General features: G+C 44.5%; 1 long non-coding RNA gene across 11 annotated transcripts; it reads left to right on the forward strand.

Moving 5' to 3' along the window:
- The first annotated feature begins 15,047 nt into the window (after nt 1-15,047).
- LOC123091370 (uncharacterized) lies at nt 15,048-18,389 on the forward strand. Of its 11 annotated transcripts, none has more exons than XR_006443056.1 (9): nt 15,048-15,276; nt 15,356-15,608; nt 15,707-15,750; nt 15,839-16,056; nt 16,469-16,721; nt 16,813-17,033; nt 17,107-17,330; nt 17,489-17,628; nt 17,877-18,389. It is a non-coding gene; the product is annotated as an uncharacterized lncRNA (long non-coding RNA). The 11 variants fall into 11 exon arrangements; XR_006443058.1 differs by adding an exon at nt 16,195-16,354 and having other exon boundaries at nt 15,084-15,608; nt 15,698-15,750; nt 15,855-16,056; XR_006443054.1 differs by adding an exon at nt 16,195-16,354 and having other exon boundaries at nt 15,084-15,608.
- The last annotated feature ends 16 nt before the right edge of the window (nt 18,390-18,405 follow it).

Consider the following 18,405-nt stretch of genomic DNA (forward strand, 5'->3'; position numbering starts at 1 on the left):
TAAAAAAAGTTCAAGATTTGTTCTAAAAACATCAATTTAAATTATTATTTTCATTATTCTAGTGAAAAGTTGATGGAAAATTGAAAAACAATTAGAAAACCGGAGTTGAAAAAATGCTAGAAACTACATGCATTTGAAAAACTTTCATTATTTGAAAAATATGCAAGGTTTCGAAAGAAGATCGGGTTTGAAAAAAGTTCACAAATTTTGAAAAAAATCATGCATTTGTATAATATTCATGAATTTAGAAAATGTTCAGGAATTTGAAAAAAAATATATAAGAATTTGAATCAGTCTCGGATTTTAAAATGGTTTAGAAAAAAGAAAACGAAAAGATGGACAAAACCAGAAAGCCGGTAGAAAACCGTCCACAAAGAAGAAAGCTTATTGCAAAACCATAATTGGCACTAAGAATGTGCTTCTGCATCATTTATAATGAACAGATGAGCGCTACCAGTGCTAAATAGGAATCACCGCCCAAGCATATAAAGTAACAGCCCATCAAATTTTCTGTTTTTTTCCTTTCTGGTGGCCTTTTTACCTGTTTTCTAGTTTCCCTTTTTATCGGTTTTCCTTTTCAATTTTTCATTTTTCTGAACCAAGCAAGCGAACCAAGGGAGTGTTCGGTTTGTCTCCGCTCCTTTAACTCTGCTTCAGGAGCGGACCAGACTTCAGCTAACTTGGCGCAGCTGGCGAAACCGAGCTCCACAACTTCGTGGAGTGGAGAGATTCCCAACGGGGCATAAATGGGCAGACAGAATAAAATGGATTTTATTTCTGGCGAAACTTCAAAAAGTTATGAATATTCAAAAAGTGTTCTCCTTTGAAAATTTCATGATTTAACACTTTGTGTTGAAATTTTCAACAATTTTATGAAAATGTGTGTGTTTCAAAATGCTCGCCCATGTCTAAAAAAGTTCAAGATTTGTTCTAAAACCATCAATTTAAATTATTATTTTCATTATTCTAGTGAAAAGTTGATGGAAAATTGAAAACAATTAGAAAACCGGAGTTGAAAAAATGCTAGAAACTACATGCATTGGAGTGTAGTACCTTCAGAATGAGCAGGCCCATGACCAAACGCCTCTGCACATCACCCCGCTACACTGTGTAGTAAGCGGAGGAATTTCCTATTCGTAGCGCCAGGGATCGAACCCAGTACCTTCTGTACATGTATACGCCACGCTAGCCACCCCGACTGACTGGTTCAAGCTGACGAAGTACAACGCAAAACATAGACAAACACACAACAATGACAAAACTTAAAACCAGTTCACGGAATTTCCAAAAAACTTTTGTTCCTTCTACTGATTTTTTCGGGTTTTCTTCAGTCTTTTTCTGTTATTTTGTTTTCTTTATTTTTTCCTTTCCTTTTTAAGTTAAAATATTGTTCAGAATTTTGAAAAAAAATTCTTGTTGTCAAAATTTGTTCATAATTTTGAAATAATGTTCACATTGCCAAAATTTTGTTCGCAATTTCAAAAAATGTTCCTGTTTTCCTAGTTTTGGTTACACTTCAAAAAGATGTTCCAAATTTCAATTTTCGTTCGCATTTAAAAAAATTGTTCTCAATTTACAAAAATGTTTGGAATTTCGAAATTTATTCATCGCTTATAAAAATGTTTTTGGAGTTTTATTCATGTTCTGAAAAATGTTCAAAATTTATATTTCTTTCACATTTTCAAAAATTGTTCGCACTGTTACAATGTTCGGAATTTCCAAAGAAAATCATGTAGAAAAAGGTTGGGAGTTTCAAAATTTTGTTCTCATTTTTCAAAAAATGTCACATTTTCAAAAGAAATGTTCTCAGTTTTAAATTATGTTTGCGTTCTGAAAAAATTACAATTTTATATTTTGTTCATTTTTCTAAATAATGTTCTGAATTTATAAATTTGATCATTTTTCCAAAAGTTTTTAGGTTCAAATTTCGTGTTTTTTCGAAATTTGTTCAAAATTTCAAATTTTGTTCAGAATGTCAGTTTATAACTTTGTCGAAATTTTCTGTGATAAATTTGTTCGTAGTTTTGAAAAATCTTCTCGTTTGCAATTTTTCGACTTTTTAGCAAACATTAAGTTTTATCGATGTCGTTGTTGTTTCTTGTAACGTTCCGCTGCTAACTTAGCACTAGAGCTAGTTCACCGCAGTGGCTAGCATAGCATGCGCTGGACCGGAATGTCGCTGGTTCGAATCCCAACGCTAGCTTGATTCCTTTTTTCGCATTTTAGCATCTCGCGAATGGGCCGGCCCAGGTTTGGCCACGCTTTTGCGAAACGTCGACATTTCAACGCAGCTAGCGTCACATAGGAGCAACAAGGCATTGGGGAGAGGAGCAATGCCCAAATCCAGGGGTTCAGGGATGCCATAGACGTATGCATGCTGATGGACATAGGCTATCTAGGCCAATTCTGGACCTTTGAAAAAAAGGTTACTGGTGGCAGTTACACACGGGTACGCTTGGACCGTTCTCTGGCTTCAGCAGAATGGAGCGGACGTTTCCCAAATGCACAAGTTAAACATCTAACAGCAGCGACCTCGGATCACTGTCCCATCTTGCTAGAGTTTCAAGGGAGGGCACCTAAGCACAAGAAGGGCTTTAAGTATGAACTTATGTGGGAAACTCACGAGACGTGGAGAGACACAATTGCAGCCAGCTGGGCAGGAGATCCGGTGGAGTGCATGGCAGATCTAAGAGCAAAGTTGAAAAGAGTCTCGGTACAGCTAGGAACCTGGAATAAGCATACTTTCGACTCAGTACGGAAGGAAATAAAAAGTTTAAAGTTGGAACTAGAACGCCTGCGGAGCGATCCGGCTAGAACAGCGCCGTCACGTATTGAATTGAAGATCAATGAGAATTTGATTGAGTTATATCACAGGGAGGAAATCATGTGGAGGCAACGCGCGAGGCTGGAGTGGCTGTCGGCGGGAGACAGAAATACATGCTTCTTTCACCTTCGGGCAAGTGAGAGGAGGAGGAGAAATATGATTAAGGCCTTGGCAACATCCCTGGGTGTGATGACAGAGAACCAGAATGAACTCAAAGTCATGGTGACAGACTTCTATAAGAACTTGTATCTATCAGAAGGGGTGAGTGGCATAGAGGAGGTACTTGATAAGGTACCGGTGAAGGTTACAGAGCAGATGAATGCCGCTCTTCTGGCACCTTACACAAATGAAGAGGTCAAGACAGCCCTCTTTCAAATGTTCCCGACAAAGGCACCGGGACCGGATGGGTTCCCCGCCCACTTCTATCAAAGGCATTGGGATATATGTGGGGATGAAGTTACCAAGGCTGTCCTGAGGATTATCAGAGGGGAGGAAAGTGCTGCATCTATAAATGACACCGTTTTGGTTCTCATCCCGAAGGTAATGAATCCTACCTTACTTTCTCAGTTCCGGCCTATAAGTTTGTGCAATGTAATCTACAAAATTGCCTCCAAGGTTGTTGCAAACAGGCTCAAAGTGATCCTCCCAGACATCATATCTCAGGAACAGTCAGCTTTCGTTCCAGGAAGGTTGATTACAGATAATATCATATGTGCATATGAGTGTTTGCACTTCATGAAGAGAAGCAGAGCAAAAACCAATAGTTTTTGTGCACTAAAATTAGACATGATGAAAGCTTATGACAGACTGGAGTGGCCATATCTTCGAGCCATGATGGAGAAGCTGGGATTTGCACACTCCTGGGTTAATATAGTGATGGATATGGTTCAGTCTGTATCATTTTCAGTCCTCTTCAATGGAGAGAAGCTTGTGTTGGGGAACGTAGCAGAAATTCAAAATTTTCCTACGTATCACCAAGATCTATCTATGGAGAGACCAGCAACGAGTAGAAAGAGAGTGCATCTACATACCCTTGTAGATCGCTAAGCGGAAGCGTTCAAGTGAACGAGGTTGATGGAGTCGTACTCGTCGTGATTCAGATCACCGATGATCCTAGTGCCGAACGGACGGCACCTCCGCGTTCAACACACGTACAGCTCGATGATGTCTCCCACGCCTTGATCCAGCAAGGAGAGAGGGAGAGGTTGAGGAAGACTCCATCCAGCAGCAGCACAACGGCGTGGTGGTGATGGAGGAGCGTGGCAATCCTGCAGGGCTTCGCCAAGCACCTACGGGAGAGGAGGAGGTGTCACGGGAGGGAGGGAGGCGCCAAGGGCTCAGGTATGGATGCCCTCCCTCCCCTCCACTATATATAGGGGCAGGGGAGAGGGGGGAGGCGCAGCCTTGCCCCCTCCTCCAAGGAAGGGGTGCGGCTAAGGAGGGGGGAGGAGTCCATCCTCCCCAAGGCACCTCGGAGGTGCCTTCCCCCTTTAGGACTCTCCCCTTTTTCCTTTATCTTGGCGCATGGGCCTCTAGGGGCTGGTGCCCTTGGCCCATGTAGGCCAAGGCGCACCCCCTACAGCCCATGTGGCCCCCCGGGGCAGGTGGCCCCCCCGGTGGGCCCCCGGGACCCTTCCGGTGGTCCCGGTACAATACCGATGACCCCGAAACTTGTCCCGATGGCCGAAACAGGACTTCCTATATATAAATCTTTACCTCCGGACCATTCCGGAACTCCTCGTGACATCCGGGATCTCATCCGGGACTCCGAACAACATTCGGTAACCACATACAAACTTCCTTTATAACCCTAGCGTCATCGAACCTTAAGTGTGTAGACCCTACGGGTTCGGGAGACATATAGTCATGACCGAGATGTTCTCCGGTCAATAACCAACAGCGGGATCTGGATACCCATGTTGGCTCCCACATGTTCCACGATGATCTCATCGGATGAACCACGATGTCAAGGACTCAATCAATCCCGTATACAATTCCCTTTGTCTAGCGGTATGGTACTTGCCCGAGATTCGATCGTCGGTATACCGATACCTTGTTCAATCTCGTTACCGGCAAGTCTCTTTACTCGTTCCGTAACACATCATCCCGTGATCAACCCCTTGGTCACATTGTGCACATTATGATGATGTCCTACCGAGTGGGCCCAGAGATACCTCTCCGTTTACACGGAGTGACAAAATCCCAATCTCGATTCGTGCCAACCCAACAGACACTTTCAGAGATACCCGTAGTGTACCTTTATAGCCACCCAGTTACGTTGTGACGTTTGGCACACCCAAAGCACTCCTACGGTATCCGGGAGTTGCACAATCTCATGGTCTAAGGAAATGATACTTGACATTAGAAAAGCTTTAGCATACGAACTACATGATCTTGTGCTAGGCTTAGGATTGGGTCTTGTCCATCATATCATTCTCCTAATGATGTGATCCCGTTATCAACGACATCCAATGTCCATGGTCAGGAAACCGTAACCATCTATTGATTAACGAGCTAGTCAACTAGAGGCTTACTAGGGACATGGTGTTGTCTATGTATCCACACATGTATCTGAGTTTCCTATCAATACAATTCTAGCATGGATAATAAACGATTATCATGAACAAGGAAATATAATAATAATCAATTTATTATTGCCTCTAGGGCATATTTCCAACAGTCTCCCACTTGCACTAGAGTCAATAATCTAGTTCACATCGATATGTGATTAACACTCAAGGTCACATCCCCATGTGACTAACACCCAAAGAGTTCTGGGTTTGATCATGTTATGCTTGTGAGAGAGGTTATAGTCAACGGGTCTGAACCTTTCAGATCCGTGTGTGCTTTACAAATCTCTATGTCATCTCCTAGATGCAGCTACCACATTCTATTTGGAGCTATTCCAAATAACTGTTCTACTTGGAGCTATTCTAAATTGTTGATCCATTATACGTATTCGGTATCTCTACTCAGAGCTATCCGGATAGGTGTTAAGCTTGCATCGACGTAACCCTTTACGACGAACTCTTTTTCCACCTCCATAATTGAGAAAATTCCTTAGTCCACTAGTTACTAAGGATAACTTTGACCGCTGTCCTGTGATCCATTCTTGGATCACTCTTGTACCCCTTGACTGACTCATGGTAAAGCACACTTCAGGTGCGGTACACAGCATAGCATACTGTAGAGCCTATGTCTTAAGCATAGGGGACGATCTTCGTTCCTTTCTCTCTATTCTGCCATGGTCAAGCTTTAAGTCTTAACTTCATACCTTACAACTCAGGCAAGAACTCCTTCTTTGACTGATCCATCTTGAACACCTTCAAGATCATGTTAAGGTATGTGCTCATTTGAAAGTACCATTAAGCGTTTTGATCTATCCTTATAGATCTTGATGCTCAATGTTCAAGTAGCTTAATCCAGGTTTTCCATTGAAAACACTTTCCAAATAACCCTATATGCTTTCTAGAAATTCTACGTCATTTCTGATCATTAATATGTCAACAACATATACTCATCAGAAATTTATAGTGCTCCCACTCACTTCTTTGGAAATACAAGTTTCTCATAAACTTTGTATACACCCAAAATCTTTGATCATCATCAAAGCATACATTCCAACTCCGAGATGCTCACTCCAGTCCTCAGAAGGATTGCTGGAGCTTTGCATACTTATTAGCATATTTCAGGATAGACAAAACCTTCCGGTTGTATCACATACAACCTTTCCTCAAGAATCGTCGAGGAAACAATGTTTTGACATCCTATCTGCAAGATTTCATAAATAATGCAGTAATTGCTAATATAATTCCAACAGACTCTTAGCATCGCTACGAGTGAGAAAGTCTCATCGTAGTCAAATCCTTGAACTTGTCGAAAAACATCTTAATGACAAGTCGAGCTTTCTCAATGGTGACACTTACCATCATTGTCTGTCTTCCTTTCAAAATCCATATGTACCTAACAGCCTTACGACCATCAAGTAGTTCTTCCAAAGTCTACACTTTGTTTTCATACATGGATCCTATCTCGGATTTTATGGCTTCTAACCATTTGTCGGAATTTGGGCCCACCATCGCTTCTCCATAGCTCGTAGGTTCATTGTTGTCTAGCAACATGACCTTCAAGACAGGATTACTGTACCACTCTGAAGTAGTATGTATCCTTGTCACCCTACGAGGTTCGGGAGTGACTTGATCTGAAGTTTCATGATCACTATCATAAGCTTCTACTTCAATTGGTGTAGGTGCCACAGGAACAACTTCCTGTGCCCTGCTACACACTGGTTGAAGTGATGGTTCAATAACCTCATCAAGTCTCCACCATCCTCCCACTCAACTTTTCGAGAGAAACCTTTCCTCGAAAAAGGACCCGATTCAAGAAACAATTCATATTGCTTTCGGATCTGAATTAGGAGGTATACCCAACTGTTTTGGGTGTCCTATGAAGATGCATTTTATCCGCTTTGGGTTCGAGCTTATCAATCCTGAAACTTTTTCACATAAGCGTCGCAGCCCCAAACTTTCAAGAAACGGCAACTTAGGTTTCTCCAAACCATAGTTCATACGGTGTCGTCTCAATGAAATTATGTGGTGCCCTATTTAAAGTGAATGTGGTTGTCTCTAATGCCTAACCCATGAACGATAGTGGTAACTCGATAAGAGACATCATGGTATGCACCATATCCAATAGGGTGCAACTATGACGTTTGGACACACCATCACACTATGGTGTTCCAGGTTGTATCAGTTGTGAAACAATTTCCATAATGTCTTAATTCTGTGCCAAACTCGTGATTCAGATATTCATCTCTATGATCATATCATAGACATTTTATCCTCTTGTCACAATGATCTACTACTTCACTCTGAAATTACTTGAACCATTCAATAATTCAGACTTGTGTTTCATCAAGTAAATATACTCAACATTTACTCGAATCATCTGTGAAGTAAGAACATAATGATATTCACTGCATGCCTCAGCACTCATTGGACTGTACACATCAAAATGTATTACTTCCAACAAGTTGCTATCTTGTTCCATTTTACTGAAACCGAGGCTTTTCAGTCATCTTACCTATGTGGTATGATTTGCATATCTCAAGTGATCCAAAATCAAGTGAGTCCAAACGATCCATTTGCATGGAGTTTCTTCATGCATATATACCAATAGACATGGTTCGCATGTCTCAAACTTTTCAAAAATGAGTGAGTCCAAAGATCCATCAACATGGAGCTTCTTCATGCGTTTTATACCATTATGACTTACATGGCAGTGCCACAAGTAAGTGGTACTATCATTACTATCTTATATCTTTTGGCATGAAAATGTGTATCCCTACGATCAAGATTCAATAAACCATTCCTTTAGGTGCAAGAGCACTTATTCAGGTTTAATACTAATCTTGATGGTAGAGGGAGCGTGCGATGTTAGATCACATCAAACTTGGAAACACTTCCAACACATATCGTCAGCTCACCTTTAGCTAGTCTCTGTTTATTCCGTAGCTTTTATTTCGAGTTACTAACACTTAGCAACCGAACCGGTATCCAATACCCTGGTGCTACTAGGAGTACTAGTAAAGTACACATTAACACAATGTATATCCAATATACTGCTTTCGACCTTGCCAGCCTTCTTATCTACCAAGTATCTAGGGTAATTCTGCTCTAGTGGTTGTTCCCCTTATTACAGAAGCACTTAGTCTCGGGTTTGGGTTTTACCTTGGGTTTCTTCACTAGAGCAGCAGCTGATTTGCTGTTTCATGAAGTATCCCTTCTTGCCCTTGCCCTTCTTGAAACTAGTGGTTTCACCAACCATCAACAATTGATGCTCCTTCTTGATTTCTACTTTCGCGGTGTCAAACATCGCGAATACCTCAAGGATCATCATATCTATCCCTGATATGTTATAGTTCATCACGAAGCTCTAGCAGCTTGGTGGTAATGACTTTGGAGAACCATCACTGTCTTATCTGGAAGATCAACTCCCACTCGATTCAAATGATTGTTGTACTCAGACAATCTGAGCACAAGCTCAACAATTGAGCTTTTCTCCTTAGTTTGCAGGTTAAGAAAGTCATCGGAGGTCTTATACCTCTTGACATGGGCACGAGCCTAAAATCCCAATTTCAGCCCTCAAAACATCTCATATGTTTCGCGATGTTTCAAAAACGTCTTTGGTGCCTCAACTCTAAACCATTTAACTGAACTATCACGTAGTTTATCAAAACGTGTATGTCAGATGTTCGCAACAACCACAGACAACGTTCGAGGTTCAGCACACTGAGCGGTGCATTAAGGACATAAGCTTTCTACTGTCCGCATAATTGCTACTTTCAACTTTCAACTATATTTTCTCTAGGAACATATCTAAAACAGTAGAACTAAAGCGCGAGCTTACGACATAATTTGCAAAAGGTATTTTGACTATGTTCAAGATGATTAAGTTCATCTTATGAACTCCCACTCAGATAGACATCCCTCTAGTCATCTAAGTGATTACATGATCCAAGTCAAACTAGGCCGTGTCCGATCATCACGTGAGACGGACTAGTCATCATCGGTGAACATCTTCATGTTGATCGTATCTTCTATACGACTCATGCTCGACCTTTCGGTCTCCGTGTTCCGAGGCCATGTCTGTACATGCTAGGCTCGTCAAGTTAACCCTAAGTGTTTCGCGTGTGTAAATCTGTCTTACACCCGTTGTATGTGAACGTTAGAATCTAACACCCGATCATCACGTGGTGCTTCGAAACACGAACTGTCGCAACGGTGCACAGTTAGGGGAGAACACTTCTTGAAATTGTTGTAAGGGATCATCTTATTTACTACTGTCGTTCTAAGCAAATAAGATGTATAAACATGATAAACATCACATGCAATCAAATAGTGACATGATATGGCCATCATCACGTTGCTCCTTTTGATCTCCATCTTCGGGGCTCCATGATCATCATCGTCACCGGCATGACACCATGATCTCCATCATCATGATCTCCATCATCGTGTCTTCATGAAGTTGCCTCGCCAACTATTACTTCTACTACTATGGATAACCGTTAGCAATAAAGTAAAGTAATTACATGACGTTTAAGTTGACACGCAGGTCACAAATAAATAAAGACAACTCCTATGGCTCCTGCCGGTTGTCATACTCATCGACATGCAAGTCGTGATTCCTATTACAAGAACATGATCAATCTCATACATCACATATATCATTCATCACATCCTTTGGCCATATCACATCACATAGCATGCCCTGCAAAAACAAGTTAGACGTCCTCTAATTGTTGTTTGCATGTTTTACGTGGCTGCTATGGGTTTCTAGCAAGAACGTTTCTTACCTACGCATGAACCACAACGTGATATGCCAATTGCTATTTACCCTTCATAAGGACCCTTTTCATCGAATCCGATCCGACTAAAGTGGGAGAGACAGACACCCGCCAGCCACCTTATGCAACTAGTGCATGTTTGTCGGTGGAACCGGTCTCACGTAAGCGTACGTGTAAGGTTGGTCCGGGCCGCTTCATCCCACGATGCCGCCGAATCAAGATAAGACTAGTAACGGCAAGCATATTGAACAATATCGACGCCCACAACTACTTTGTGTTCTACTCGTGCAAAGAATCTACGCAATAGACCTAGCTCATGATGCCACTGTTGGGGAACGTAGCAGAAATTCAAAATTTTCCTACGTATCACCAAGATCTATCTATGGAGAGACCAGCAACGAGTAGAAAGAGAGTGCATCTACATACCCTTGTAGATCGCTAAGCGGAAGCGTTCAAGTGAACGAGGTTGATGGAGTCGTACTCGTCGTGATTCAGATCACCGATGATCCTAGTGCCGAACGGACGGCACCTCCGCTTTCAACACACGTACAGCTCGATGATGTCTCCCACGCCTTGATCCAGCAAGGAGAGAGGGAGAGGTTGAGGAAGACTCCATCCAGCAGCAGCACAACGGCGTGGTGGTGATGGAGGAGCGTGGCAATCCTGCAGGGCTTCGCCAAGCACCTACGGGAGAGGAGGAGGTGTCACGGGAGGGAGGGAGGCGCCAAGGGCTCAGGTATGGATGCCCTCCCTCCCCTCCACTATATATAGGGGCAGGGGAGAGGGGGGAGGCGCAGCCTTGCCCCCTCCTCCAAGGAAGGGGTGCGGCTAAGGAGGGGGGAGGAGTCCATCCTCCCCAAGGCACCTCGGAGGTGCCTTCCCCCTTTAGGACTCTCCCCTTTTTCCTTTATCTTGGCGCATGGGCCTCTAGGGGCTGGTGCCCTTGGCCCATGTAGGCCAAGGCGCACCCCCTACAGCCCATGTGGCCCCCCGGGGCAGGTGGCCCCACCCGGTGGGCCCCCGGGACCCTTCCGGTGGTCCCGGTACAATACCGATGACCCCGAAACTTGTCCCGATGGCCGAAACAGGACTTCCTATATATAAATCTTTACCTCCGGACCATTCCGGAACTCCTTGTGACGTCCGGGATCTCATCCGGGACTCCGAACAACATTCGGTAACCACATACAAACTTCCTTTATAACCCTAGCGTCATCGAACCTTAAGTGTGTAGACCCTACGGGTTCGGGAGACATGTAGTCATGACCGAGATGTTCTCCGGTCAATAACCAACAGCGGGATCTGGATACCCATGTTGGCTCCCACATGTTCCACGATGATCTCATCGGATGAACCACGATGTCAAGGACTCAATCAATCCCGTATACAATTCCCTTTGTCTAGCGGTATGGTACTTGCCCGAGATTCGATCGTCGGTATACCGATACCTTGTTCAATCTCGTTACCGGCAAGTCTCTTTACTCGTTCCGTAACACATCATCCCGTGATCAACCCCTTGGTCACATTGTGCACATTATGATGATGTCCTACCGAGTGGGCCCAGAGATACCTCTCCGTTTACACGGAGTGACAAAATCCCAATCTCGATTCGTGCCAACCCAACAGACACTTTCAGAGATACCCGTAGTGTACCTTTATAGCCACCCAGTTACGTTGTGACGTTTGGCACACCCAAAGCACTCCTACGGTATCCGGGAGTTGCACAATCTCATGGTCTAAGGAAATGATACTTGACATTAGAAAAGCTTTAGCATACGAACTACATGATCTTGTGCTAGGCTTAGGATTGGGTCTTGTCCATCATATCATTCTCCTAATGATGTGATCCCGTTATCAACGACATCCAATGTCCATGGTCAGGAAACCGTAACCATCTATTGATTAACGAGCTAGTCAACTAGAGGCTTACTAGGGACATGGTGTTGTCTATGTATCCACACATGTATCTGAGTTTCCTATCAATACAATTCTAGCATGGATAATAAACGATTATCATGAACAAGGAAATATAATAATAATCAATTTATTATTGCCTCTAGGGCATATTTCCAATAGCTTGAACATTTTACTCCTACCAGAGGCATCCGTCAGGGAGATCCAATCTCCCCCTATCTTTTCTTGATTGCAGCAGAGGGCCTTTCGTGCCTTTTAAGATCCAGTTCTCTTTCGTCTAGTCTTCAAGGGGTCAAGGTGGCTCCGACAGCTCCGGCGGTCAACCATCTCCTTTCTGCTGACGATAGCCTGTTGTTTTTCAAGTCAAGTGTTGAGGGGGCTGCGAGGGTCTCAGCTTTATTGGAGATATACTGTAAAGCGTCGGGTCAGAAGACAAACAATGCAAAATCTTCAATCTTTTTCAGCAAGAAGTGCCCAAATGAGGTGAGAAATGAGGTCAAACAGATTTTGAATGTAACAAATGAATCTTTGAGTGAAAGATACTTGGGGATGCCCACGGAAGTTGGCCAATCTAAAAAGGGTACTTTCAAGTATTTGAGAGATAGAATTTGGGAGAAGGTGAGAGGATGGATGGAAAAACTTCTTTCAGTTGGAGGGAAAGAAGTGCTCATCAAATCAGTGGCTCAAGCAATCCCAGTATTTTCAATGGCGTGCTTTCGGTTACCCAGAGGCCTTTGTGAAAATATTGAATCCATTATAAGGCAGTTCTGGTGGGGGAGCAAACAAGGAAGGAGGAAGCCCGCATGGGTATCTTGGGACGTCATGACGAAACCAAAGTACCTTGGAGGCATGGGGTTTAGGGATATGGAGATTTTTAACCTTGCTTTGTTGGCTCGCCAGGCATGGAGAGTACTGGAAGATTCAAACTCACTTAGTGCAAGGATATTGAAGGCTGCATATTTCCCGAACACAAGCTTCCTGGAGGCAGAACTAGGCCATCACCCCTCTCAGATTTGGAGGGCTGTTCTTGATGGGAGAGACATTCTGAAGCAAGGCATTATTAAGCGTATTGGCAATGGGCAAACAACAAACATTTGGAGAGATAACTGGTTACAGAGGTCTGGACCTTTCAGACCGATCACTGCCCTCACTCCTAACCCGCCTGTGATGGTAGCGGAGCTTATTGATTCGACCACAGCATCGTGGAAAGAGGAACTGATCCGTAACACTTTCGTGCGTTTCGACGCTGAAGCCATCTTGTCCATACCGATATGCACTAGGGCGATAGAGGATTTTTGGGCTTGGTCCGCCGAGAGGAGCGGCAGATTTTCTGTTAGTTCAGCTTACCGGATGGTAATGTCCAAGAAGGAGGAACGAGGGGACTGGCCGGAGCGGACCCCGGGCGGCTCCTCACTGAATGCTAACCGAAGGGACTGGTCGACATTGTGGAATATAAAGGTGCCATCCAAACTAAGGGTCTTCCTGTGGCGGCTGGCGAGGCACACTATGCCGACGATGGACGTATTGCATCACCGGCACATGTCAGATACTCATCGGTGTTTGCTATGCGGGAGGGAAGATTCATGGAGACATGCACTCTTGGAGTGCACGATGTCACGGTGTGTGTGGGCGCTCTCTGAGGATGAATTGGTGCAACTGTTGAGTATGAACACGAATCCAAACGCGAAACACTGGCTGCTGGAAATGCATGATCAATTAACGCACGAGAGGTTCGTTCTGCTGGTGGTCACCCTTTGGGCCACATGGAGAGCACGACGTAAGGCGATATATGAAGGGGTTTTTCAGAGTCCTGAAGGAACTAACCAGTTCATCAAGTCATACATAGTGGACCTGCAAACTATCGCTGCTGTGGGCAGTGGTCAGGAACAACATCAAGCGGCGAGACCTAGCCATTGGATTGCACCACCGGACACGTATGCGAAGATCAATGTGGATGCGGCGACCGCAACCAACCGAGGAGTTGCTGCTGCTATCTGTCGAGATCAAGCTGGCATCTTTCAAGGTGCTTCGGCTCTGGTTATCAAGGGAACCAATGATCCACCAACGCTCGAAGCATTAGCAGTCAAAGAGGCTTTGGCGCTTGCCGATGATCTTAATAGCCGCAGAATACATGTCGCTTCTGACTGCAAAGTTGTACTGGACGACATCAAGAACAAAACACCGGCTATCTATGGAGCTATTCTGCATGAAATCATAGATCATAGTTCCACTTTTATTTCATGTACCTTTGTGCATGAGTTTAGGAGCTCGAATTTCGAGGCTCACAATCTAGCGAAGCATAGTTTGAATTTGGGGGTTGGCCGCCATGTGTGGTTAGGCAATCCTGGTAATCTTTCTTTTGTACCTTTGAACATTGGCACAAGTTAAATAAAGCTTCGCGTGATTGTCTCAAAAAAAAACATAGGAGCTGCCGTAAGCGGAATCCCCTATATACTAGCAGTTAGCGTCGGGAGCTCCTATTGAGCGGTTTCAGCGCTGCAAGAGTCAACCGGCGCCTACTGCAAACGCCAAGTGGGCCGGCCCACCAAAGCTCCAGCGCAGAAATTGTTTCACGAAAAAAGATCGGTAAAAAACGGCATTTCCTATTTAGCGCTGCAGGCGCCCGTTAATGTGTATTCTGCTAACGGGCGCCTGCAGGCCCTTTAGCTAGGCTTGGCCCATCCTTTCTTTTTTTTCCTGCTGTTCACCCAAAAAATAAGGAGCGAGATCTGTCATTCGATCCTGCAACTTCATGGTAGGTAACGCGATGCACACACCATTCCACCATCCCGTGTTAGCTGCTCAGGTACTGCTTCTTCATGGACGTGGAGTAACTGCACGCGGGCTCAAATGAGCTCGCTATCCTGGGCGTTGCATAGAGCATCTGGATCTGCGCCATTACTTTATACGTTCGCTGGCGGTGTGCTAGATAATGGACACTGTAGTTGAATACTAGTGGGACAGGGGCTGGTGCTCGGCCTTATTTTAACGCGCGGTGCGACGTCCGTTTGTCGCTGACGAGGCGGGCCGTGGATCAGTTTCGGCGTTCTCGTCTGATCCGTGGACCAGGAAGTCGATGGGCCCAGGCGGAAATTGTACGGGTGGTCTGGTTCCTTCGTGACCTCACTTCGGAGCTCGAGGCTGGCGGCGGCGGCGACCCCATGGAGTTCCTGATGCAGCCTATACGCCGGTACTTCTTCCCCGGTTGTCCTTGCGTTTTTTAGCGACCAGATGTGTGTTTTGAAAAGATTTGGTTTGGCCTGGATCAGATCCACTTTCCTAGAGGTGGTGGGAGCGAGTTTGGTGCCCCCACCAGTACCGCGGAGCCGACTGTGGTGGCTATGGTGGTGGAGCATCAGGTGGTGGTGGAACAGGTGGTGGCGGCGCAGGAGGCTCCGATGGGCAGCGTGGACGCACAGATCTTGGCGACCAAGGGAGCGTCGGCTGATATGAGGGACAGCTTGCCACCGACCTCGGAGCTGTCAATTGGAAGATGAATCCCCGAGCGCTTCGATGGAGTAGGTTAGTGCTGGATTTGATCTTATGCTTAGCAAAGAAACGTAGTTCTATAGGTAAGAACAAAGTTTGTGAGGATAAAATCCTGCCATTAGCGTCTGCAGTGGCAACGAGGCGGGGCAGCTGAGCTACGGATCGGAATCGGCAGGTATGTGGATCCGTAGCTATCTGGCGGTCTGGAATCGATTTTTAGGCTAGATGCTTGGTAGTTGAGGGTTGAGTTTTTCATATGCCAGATCCAATATTATTCAGAAAGTAGGGAAAGTTTGGTGCCATGCGATTTGCTGCAAATGGGACTGCCGAATCAGGTGGAGGTGCCGCGGCAGCATCCCACGGCAGGATCTTCGGGCCTGCTGCGGTGGTGGCGAACAGAAGGGATAACTCGCCTAGTTGCCTTCAACCATCGGGCTCTCCGCGGGGAAGATGAATCCCCAGGCCCCGGCTGAAATAAAAGGTGAGGAGAAAGCTCACTGATTCCATCGAGAATGGTCGAATTTTTGAATTTTAGGTTTACATGGATGAGCGAATCGTACAGCGATGGCGAATTGCTATGCTTGCCGTGTGTCAACAGTATTTAGATAATTCATGACAGGTGTGTTTGTGTTTGCTGGCTGAGAATTGGTGCTGCCGCACCCAGCAGGACACATCTTGCATTAGTGACTTCGAGAAGGCTGTCAGGTGTTTTTATAGAAAAGCCAACTGATAGTGTGACCGCTCCAGTTCTTGGCAGTACTTTCGACTCACTTGGCAAGGTGTATGGTTTAGACATTTTGCTTTGTACATTTGGCAATTACTCCGGTATATTTTAGCCGTGTCCTCAGTTCTTGTTATTTCCTGCATTCTCAAGAATTGAAAACATATTGTAGGGTAAAGTTGGTGTTCAGAACAGAAGGTCTTGCCATTGCGAATGTCTGGCTCTGATAAAGACTTTTACAAGCAGAGGACAATGTTTGATACTCCTCTGTAAAGAAATATATTATTTCTTTACAAAGGGAGTACATTAAGCATAGAGAGAGTCATAATATTCGCTTTCACTGAATTTGGCGAGATAATCCACAGTTAGAGAAGCAGGAGAGAGTTTGAGGCAAGTAACCCGTGGTAGTAATCATACTAGTGGAGGTATTGGCACTAACAATGTACCCAGGTCATTTCCATGTGTTGGAGGCTCGCTTACGTCTCTGGGATATTAAATATATTATGTGCAAATCAGGTGCTGATGCTGGCTCTGGGAGGGGTACGAGGGGGCAGAACAAGAGTTGTTGTGTTAACAATGCAGTGACAGGTTGTGAGATCATTCAGATTGACTGACTGAGTGTTGTGAGATCATTGAAATTTTGCTGCGACATTTTGAATTTGCAGGGGATGGGACACCTTGCGATGTGCCTGAAGCCTTGATGCAATATGACCGCAATGATGTTGCTGGACAATCAGGTTATCATCTGTCATTTCGCTTTGTTCTAAAAATTGAGTTATCTTTGCATTCAGTTAACATAGTTCTTTGCAGACATCCATGAGCATGAGGATGAAGTGGGTAGGGGATTGTGCGTGATGTCAGGCTGGATGAGGAGTAACCTAAGGTTGCAGATAGGCATGGTCAGGACATCGTGAAGGGTGAGATGGGTGATAAGTTCCGAGGAAAAGCTGGTTTGAAGGATGAAGAGCCAAACGCAAGAGACATGCTACTTTCTATGACAGGATGTTGTCATGCACTTCCAGAGAACTTAGCAAGTAAGTTAAGTTTGAGTGTTGTTAGTACAACGTTTGCAATTGTTAACTTGTGTGTCTATCATCAACACGCGCAGGAAGTGGTTCGAGCATATAGGTCTATATCTTGTGGTCCTAGTAGCGCTCTGATCTAAAAAATAATAATCTTGTGGTCCTATCAGGAGAAGACTTCGTGAGGGAGTTCGGACCAAACGGGCTGTTGACAGTGGATTCGTGTGTCGCGGCTGATCATTACAAGGAAGGTCGGATGTTTGATAGTTGACAGATCAGGTGGCACCACGTCTTTGACTTGCGGTTTGTGGTGAGTGACCAAGAAATGTCTTACTGTCTTTTGTACAAATCAAAGTTTACACTAGCGATCCGGGGTTTTACAACTGGCGCTGATGTATATCTCGTATAGCCTGGACTACGAACTTATGAATATGATGATGAGCTATGAAGTGCTCGGCTACAAGCTTCAGTAGACAAAATTATTTTATGCAAAGAAAATTTGAAAAGACATGTCATTGTTCAACTGATAACCAAGTGAATGGCTGATACATTTTGTAGATGATGCTGCCGGTGCCAATGTACGAGGTCCATAGTGTATGAGGTGATTTTGATGAGGGGGACAGGGTTGAGCTGCCAGATTTCATGCTTGAAGTGCTCTTTCTTAGGTATGAGTTATACGGATGTAGTATTTTAGATCCGGTGTCTGCGAGATTGATTATGAAACACGCTGTGTACATTAGACACTGGAGGGGAATGTTAGCTACCATCTCATTTTGTGGTGTGGTAGTGATTCTAAGCCCAGTGTTTGCCACATTGAGCCTAACCTGTATTTTGAGCAAGACATGGCAAGCTAGATTACATCCTAGTCAGCTGGCGTGGAAGTGCTTGTGATCACTCTGTGCTTAGCTATACTATATTTGCATGTAAGGATTGACATGCCACATGTTGAAGGTGGTAACTGAACCAACAGATGATGAATCGTTGGTTTTTAAGATTTGTAAGTGCTTTGTTAAGATTGTAGTGCAGAACTCTGTAAGGTGTTCATTTTGCAATTAATGCTGTTCAGAACCATTTGGAGTTACTCTCC

The sequence above is a fragment of the Triticum aestivum genome, chromosome 4B (assembly GCF_018294505.1).
Source record: "Triticum aestivum cultivar Chinese Spring chromosome 4B, IWGSC CS RefSeq v2.1, whole genome shotgun sequence".
Taxonomy (NCBI): domain Eukaryota; kingdom Viridiplantae; phylum Streptophyta; class Magnoliopsida; order Poales; family Poaceae; genus Triticum; species Triticum aestivum.